The 7990-nt window shown below is 43.6% G+C and overlaps 1 protein-coding gene across 6 annotated transcripts in view; it reads left to right on the top strand.

Moving 5' to 3' along the window:
• The first annotated feature begins 3705 nt into the window (after window positions 1–3705).
• Window positions 3706–7990, top strand: part of PCMTD1 (protein-L-isoaspartate (D-aspartate) O-methyltransferase domain containing 1) — a 507689-nt gene continuing 503404 nt past the window's right edge. For 3 of the 6 annotated variants that reach the window (XM_086965740.1, XM_086965741.1, XM_086965739.1), the window contains exon 1: window positions 3741–3889. The gene's annotated coding sequence lies outside the window, so the exon portion shown is untranslated. Of the gene's footprint in view, window positions 3928–7990 lie in introns of all 6 variants that reach the window. The other 3 variants (XM_086965738.1, XM_086965737.1, XM_086965742.1) reach the window with 3 other exon arrangements.

Here is a 7990-nt window from a genome sequence, read left to right as displayed (position 1 = left end):
AGCAATTGAAAAGAAGCCTTTGAATTGGTCTGGGTCCTTAAGACTTTAAGACATACTTGTTTAGGAGTCACTTCCGAGTTCAAACTGACCACATGGCCCTCAGATGGCTGATGCAGATGAGTGGTGAGTATCCCAAACTGTTGAGGTTGTACATCTTCCTACAGGGAATGGACTTTACGGTGGCCGATCGCCCTGGGACTGACCACATCAATCCTTATGGTCCTTCTATGTTTTTCCACCTTAGCAATGAGAACTTCCATGAGGGTGGGCAGTTCTCCCTGCATTTCTGCTATGGGTGAAGGGGGCACATTTTGGAAAGGACTATCTTGTGTGAGGTCTTCTCCCAGATTTTTGCCTTCACTACCCTATTTCTGCTGAATCTGTTTTAGTTAGGTCTAAGAATCTGCACACTTTACTCCGGCATCTCAATGGTAATGTGATTGTGCATTCCCTTCCAAACGCAGTAAAATTGGTATACACCTGTTTGCCACATTTAATTTACTTATATTTCCCTAATAAATGGTACTACATGTACCCAGGGCATGCAAATGTAATGGTACAAGAGTGCCACCCATTGGTGTAGCACTGAAAAACATGTCTCAGGCCAACAAATGCAGCCTGCAATGCAGTTTTTAAAACAGCCATTTCAACCTGACAAAATAAACATTTGGCCAGGCCCAAACCTTCATTACTAATACTTTAAGTCATCCTAAAGTGGGCCCTAAAGGCTCATACAGTGGGGTGCATAGCATTTAAGAAGTAGGACATGTGTACTTAAGTTTTATATGTACTCGTAGTGAAACACCTCCAAAGTAGTTTTCACTGTAGCAAGACAAGCTCTTGCATAAACTAACACAGGGTTACCTTATCACATTTAATAAGTGAGAACTAGAGTTTGGGACCAGCTAGAGAAATAATTCTTCCACTCATTAAAATTGTAATTTGAATACCTATAAAAAGGTAAAGTCGAATCAACCCTGCACCACCAGGGTCTGTCACGAGATGTGAGAATATCGCCCACCTCAAATGGTCAGCTGCTATTTACTACAAAAATATGCACATACAGGAAGGCGATGAGAGGCAATAATAGTTGATAGTAGAGAAATGCAATACATATGAAACAGTAACACAAACAATAGTCGTATTATTGTAGTCTTTGCTGATCTTTATTGTAGGTGCGCTTGGTTTATGCCTTTGAAAACAGCCAACGTGTTTCGTCCAGACATGGGCTTCTTCAGGGCTGCAATAGTATACAAGGTATAAGTATTTTAGGCAACAGTGGGGCAAAGACAACATTTTACCGTTTTGTGATTAAATAAGGTAACGGCTCTCCTGTTGTGAGATGGGTATGCCTTCCAGATGTGGACAAAAGGGTATTGAGTGCACTGAAGGGCGTTTCTCTCCTAAGCAGGATGGCCTGGGGGTTGAACCCAGAACCTTCCTGACTTCAGAAGTTGCCTGCCTGTCACTGGCAAGCCCAGCCCCCATATGTGCCGGTCTACCCTTTCTTTCCCTAGACAAATTGGAGCCAAACCTAGGAGAAGAGGAAGATCTGAGCAAAACTAGTTTAAGGTTAGACAAAGGGTATGTCCCACACATGGACAAGCACCAGGAATAAAAGTGGCAATCGCAGAACCCTCCAATCAGAACACTCCTGGACCTGAGAAAATTATGAAGGACTGCCCTGCTGACTGAAGAAAGAAGAGTGGACATGCTTGCCTTGAACCCTAAACCCAGAAGTGACTTCCAGAGTTAGTTTGCTGCCCTCCTGTAGGAGATACACGGGGACAACAAGCTTCTAGAGGACTCACCTGCTTTCCAATTGGCAAGACCCAACTGGACCTGATCCTCTCTTATGGCCTCGATGAGAATGAGTCCTGATCTCCCAAGTATTATCCTCAAGGTCCTGGACCCTTGGTTGGAGTCAGAATGCACACCTTCCTGCTCAACTAGAGGTTTTACCGGATCTGACGAACATAGTGCAGAACGATCCAGAGGTTCACACTGCAGCCACTCGCAGATCTGAATCAGCGGCTCCACCAGATCCAACAGAGGGCAGTGCACAAGCCTCGCATTGTAGCTCTTTGCACCTGCTAATCGACGGCTTCGCCAGGTCCGTTGCAGGACGACGCAGGGGCCTTGCATCACAGGACTGCATCTCTCCTGATCGGTCATTCGAGGGACCCAATGCAGAGCGACGTAGAAACTCGCATAACAACACCGCGCAGCTCCCGAGGGCAAAAGGTACAACTCCCAGTGGGCCCCAGCTGGACCCATATTCATCGGCGCTTTATTGTGGTCAGCCTGAAATTTTGACTTTGTACCAGTTGGGTGTGATCATATACCCGTAGTTGGCGCTTTGTACCTTTTTGGCACTATTTTTACCGTAAACTTTAATAACTCATAATTCTAGTTCTGCTGATTTTGGTGTCATTTTATTTATTAAAATATTCTCTATTTTTCGCATTACAGAAAGCAAAATAAATGGCAATGCTTTAGGCAGTCATTTGTCATTTAAAAACGTAGTGCAGAATAAAATGTAATATGCAAAATAGCAGAACAGTAAATAATTCAGTCCTGTAAACAAGTCATAAAGAAGAGAACAGACTGATAGTGACGCAGTTCTAAAGATGAGGGGAGAGCTAATTCAACACTGTTTGGGTAATGCTCATTTTACAGATTAAATACAATTTGACTTATACATTCGGCGTGAACGTGTAAAGGACCTGTAATTCCCCTATTGAGGTAAAAGGAAGAAAGATTGTTTAAAATTCCATTTATCAGTATTGTCCCACTGACTCATATTTTCCATCCCCAGTGCTCCTGTGACAGCCTTAGTGCAGATTCAGCTATAAGTCAAAGTTAAGATATCAAGAAAATAAAGGTCCCAATAGGTGAGACCTTGGGAAAGCATTCCATATACGCTAACGCAGCAAAAGAATGAAGGTTGATAACGTGTTTCAAAAATCATTCACAAGTTAACAATTGTGTGCTGAGTGAGTGGTGAGGATAGGACAGGAGCTGACAAGGAAGATGGATGCTGACTGCAACAACCATTTTGAAATGGAGGCCTACATTATTCATGATAAAATAAACACACTTTTTCGAACTCTAGAATTGATTAGGCTGACCACACCCTGTAATGGAATTATGCATTTTCATAAACATCACTTTACCAACCTCACTATAGAGGAAAAGCCTCAACGCTTACTTAGATCGCTGTCAATGTTCCCAGACTAGGCCAGTCCCTTACTTTTAATTAGAACTCTGAGACTGGTACTCCTGATTTTATGCTGGGCTAAGTAAAACTATAAATCCCATAATTCTAAATTTTAAAAAGGGACTGGCTTAACTAGTCACTCGTGGAATTAAGAAATTCATTGGCAATGCACTTAAGGGATTAAAGACATGCGCATAAACATTGGCAGTATCGGACGCGAGATTGTTGTTGTTAGTGAAAGCGTTGTTACTTCCTATCGTATTATAAGAAAAGTGGAACTCCTTTACTGCCATACCTAATGTAGCTATACATTAACTATTATGTATGTCGATGCGTCTGACAACGTGTGAAACAGAACTTCCGGTGCCTTCAAAACAAGGGCCCACGCGCCGGCAGCCAGCCTTTCTTTGCAGACAAGGAGGGGTGAAGTCGTCCCAATGTTGACAAGCGCTCAGCTGCCGGAAGTGCGTACTTCATGTCCCGCCCCTTCTCCCTGGTGACGCCGCGCGGCCATTGGCCGAGTCTTGTAAACACAGTGGCGGCGCCCGCCTCCCCCCCCCAGGGTTATGTTTTTCATCTTGTTCGTGAGAGCTGAGGTACAGGGGGTGCCGGTGTCGGAGCCCAGTCCACGGTCATGGCCTACATGCTTACGCCTCGCCGGAGTTACAGGTAACGTGGAGCTGCCAGGCAATCAATCCAGGGAAAAGGTAACTACAATGTTGTCATCCAATATTTTTTTTCGGCGGGGGAGGGATGGGACTGCAGTTTCCTCTCTTTCCTAGAGCAGGACAGCTGTCCTTTGATTGTGTTCCGACCCTTAGCCGAGCTTTCGTTGGCAACGTAACTGTCTGGCTATCGCAGTTTTACACATTGTCGCTTAGTACAGGTGAATTGGAATTGCTGAACCCTGCCGGGAGAGAAGCTGCGTTTTAGGATATTGTATGCATGGAGGTGGGATGCGGAGCCTGTGTTGTGGAGTTATGGGCCTCAGCAGGCGGACGGCGGTGCTGCCAGACAGCTTCCACCTGGCTGCGCTCCAGACTTGTGTAATGTGCTTTCTTCTAAGCCCTGCCCTTAGCTCAGTGTTTGTAATGCAGCGCCATCTCCGCTTGTATTTGTTTTGTCTGTGGCTGTCGTTAGCGCTGTCTTGAGGGTTTGCTGCCGGTGTTCTACACCGTCTTTGTCTCAAGTTTTTACTGTCTGTGTCCCAAAGGTCCATCTTGTATCAGAAATTTGACAAAAACCCGTCCGTACTGACGCGGGGGCCATTTTGGTAGCAGGTACCTGTAACCGTGTAAGTTAAAGAGACATTGTAATGTAATGCATGGGCAATATAGATCTTTGTGCACGCCGTGTCCATAATAGGCCAACAGCCCAGTCCTCACCATGTTGGTGTTTTGCGGCAAAGCATTACCAGAACCGGTCCTTCCGGGCTCCCACAATAGAACAGAGGTGTCGGTAAGATCAACTTTACAGCTACATAAGAGACAAGATAACTGCGAAAACGCAACAAAACATTTTTTCCGCATTGATTCATGTAATTGAGACAGTGAAAATGTAGTTTGAGAGCCACCAGGACCACTTACACCTTGCGCACCGAAAAGCCTGTTGCATATTGGCGAGGTTGAAATCATGCCAAAAGGGCAAACGCTGCTGAAAGCAGCTATTGTGTAACTGCTGTGACGAGTTATGTTGCCACTCGCCTCGTTGATATTATGCCTTCTCTATCTCACTCCTTAAGCCCTGTATAGAATCTCCTCAGCGACGTGATGCACTTTTAGTTACCAAGCGCTTTATAAATGAATACATATAACAATAATTAACAATAAATATAACACAACAAATAAACTTATGTCCCCAGGGAAGTGGACAAAAGTCTGGGGTCGGTGGGAAGGCTACAGGAGACATTCTGGAGAATCTATTCTATCCTCAACATGATGCGTGGACTGCTTTTGGGCCCACTCAGATAGACCACAGGTTGCAATACTAGGCATCAGTGGTCCTTTGCAATTCCACGGGCATGGGTAGGGAGACAACAGTGGGTGTTTAAACCTGTGTTTAACTGACTGTACATAATTAGTGTAATGTATCTGAGCAAATTGTTGAATAAACAGAATAAAAAATAAATATAAAAAAAAACTTATGTCCACCACATTGCTAAAGGTCCTCTCTTCGTATTACTGGGCTTTAGTGCAAAGGTGTTCGGCATACGTCTGTGATGGCAAGTTAGTTTCTAGCTTTTAAAGATAAACACTGCCTGAATGCTTTCCATTTAGATGAATGTGTATGGAATTGTCATAGGTGGATAGCCAAAGCTCTGGCGTCAGTCTGACCCGCCTCGATTTGCTTTGGTTACAACTGTGTTAATGGAGCGGTTTTTACACTCATTGCTGTTCTGAATTTGACTTCTTTACCATCCTCTGCTACCACTGTTTTCTTTCCAGGATTGAATTGCTGACATATCAAACACCTCTGGCAGAGTGCCTCTGCTATGTTTCTGAATTTCGAATTGAACCATGTCAGTCTAAAGACACGGACCATTGCATCTCTTCCTAAATGTGTATCTCCATGTATCAATCTAGCCATACGAGCAAGCAAGCTGTCTGGCAACACAGGCATATCATCAGTGTAAACAATGACACCATCCTCATTCCTTCGCTGACAACCACATTTTTTCCACCTTCTCTTTTCCTTTGGTCCTGCTGCATTCTGCAGTTCTCTCAGTTCTTCCCATGTTTGTACATCTTCAAACACCATAAGTTGGCAGCTGTTTCCACTTACTCCCAATTTGATATTGATTGATATTTTATGTTTTGCACAATGTTGGGCCAGTTGGTCAGCATATCGATTACCTGCTGTCACATTGTCATTTCCAGATTTGTGAGCAGCACACTTGACCGCTGCCAATTCTTTTGGTAGCTGGATTGCTTCCAGTAATCCTTGCACAATATTTCCATTTCTGATAGGAGTACCTGAAGAAGTCAGAAACTCTCTTTGCAGCCACAATTGGCCAAAGTCATGCACAACCCCATAACCATACTGGCTATCAGTGTATATGGTTATTCTCTTGCTTTTCCCAAATTTACAGGCTCTTGCCAATGCAACCAATTCGGATACTTGTGCAGACTTAACTCCATACAAATAGGATGCTTCTACTGGACCGTCTAATGTACACACAGCATAGGCAGCGCTTAGGCCTCCATCTCAGACATGAGCCATCTACAAACAGCTCAAAATCTTCAACAGTCAGGGGCATTTCGTTTTGTACTAAACTCAGTCAGGTCAAGGCAATCATGCCCGACCTCTCCCTTTACCTCTGCCATGAGTGAATTTGGTAATAGGGTAGCTGGATTCAAAATATTACATTGGGAAATGGTTACATTTGCTGCACCTACTAGAATTCTCTTATACTTAGTCAGCCAACTGGGTGTGAGATACTGGGTTTTAGTTCTGGTCAGTAAGATTACAACTGCATGTGGAACATACACAGTTACAGGATGTCCCATAATGATGGATTCGCTCTTTTCAAGACTCATGCAAGTTGCAGCTACTGCTTTCAGGCATCCAGGTAATCCAGCTGCCACTGGATCCAAAGTAGCGGAAAAATATGCCACTGGGTGTCTAGTCAAACCATGCATTTGTGCTAGGACTGAAAGTGCACAATTGTCTCGTGTGTCACAAAACAGTGCAAACTCTTTCGAGTAATCAGGCATTCCTAATGCAGGAGCTGTACACAGACATTCTCGTAACTTTGTAAAAGCTGACATGCTTTCATCATCCCACTCTACTGGGTCTTTTGCTCCTTTCTTTGTCATTTTTATTAATGGTCTGGCTAGGACTGGAAATCCCACAATCCACTGTCTACAATATCCTACAACTCCAAGAAACATTCTGATTTCCTTCTGAGTATTTGGTATTTCCATGTTTCGAAATATTCTAATCCTTTCTGTGGTAACCTTCCTGATAACTCTCTCTATCTGGTGTCCCAGATATTTCACTGAGGAGGTGCAGAACTGTAATTTGTCTGGTGATACTTTATGTCCTCCTTCACCTAAATGGTTCAGTAAGGCAATGGTGTCAACAACACAGTCTTTCCGACTTTAAGACGCCACCAAGAGGTTGTCTATGTATTGGACCAGGACTGATTCTCTAGGTAAAACCAAGGATTCAAGGCACTTCTTCAGAATCTGATTGAAAATCGAAGGACTCTCTGTGTACCCTTGAGGGACACGATTCCAGACGCAAACATGACTGTCGAATTCAAATGAGAAAAGAAATGTGCTGTCTGGATGCAATGGGATTGAAAAGAATGCATGGCACAAATCAATGACCGTGAACCATCCAGCATTCCATGGTATTTGGTACAAGGTCACTGCAGGGTTTGGCACAATAGGACAGCAAGGAACGAAAATTTTATTTACCTTGCGCAGGTACTGCACTACCCTGTACTTACCACTCTGTTTCTTTATTCCAATTATGGGCGAATTACAAGGACTGCTCATTACCTCTAGTATGATACCTGCTTCCAACAACCTTTTTATTTCAATAGCAACCCCTGCTTTCACTTCTGCACTCATTTTATACTGTTTAGTATTCGGGTAAACTGCATCTTCTTTTATGGAAATTTTAATTGGGTCAACATTTGCCATTAATCCTATATTTTTCCCAGTAAAATCCCATACCTCTGGTTTCACTGTCTGTTGGAGTTCTTCAGGTAAGTCTTTTATTGTCAGTCTTTTGATTTCTGAGTCAGGTCTTATTAACATTAAT

Source organism: Lissotriton vulgaris, chromosome 4_1 (genome assembly GCF_964263255.1).
Source record: "Lissotriton vulgaris chromosome 4_1, aLisVul1.2, whole genome shotgun sequence".
In the NCBI taxonomy this organism is placed as follows: domain Eukaryota; kingdom Metazoa; phylum Chordata; class Amphibia; order Caudata; family Salamandridae; genus Lissotriton; species Lissotriton vulgaris.
Note: the sequence above shows the minus strand (reverse complement) of the source record. Positions and strands in the feature narration are given on the sequence as shown.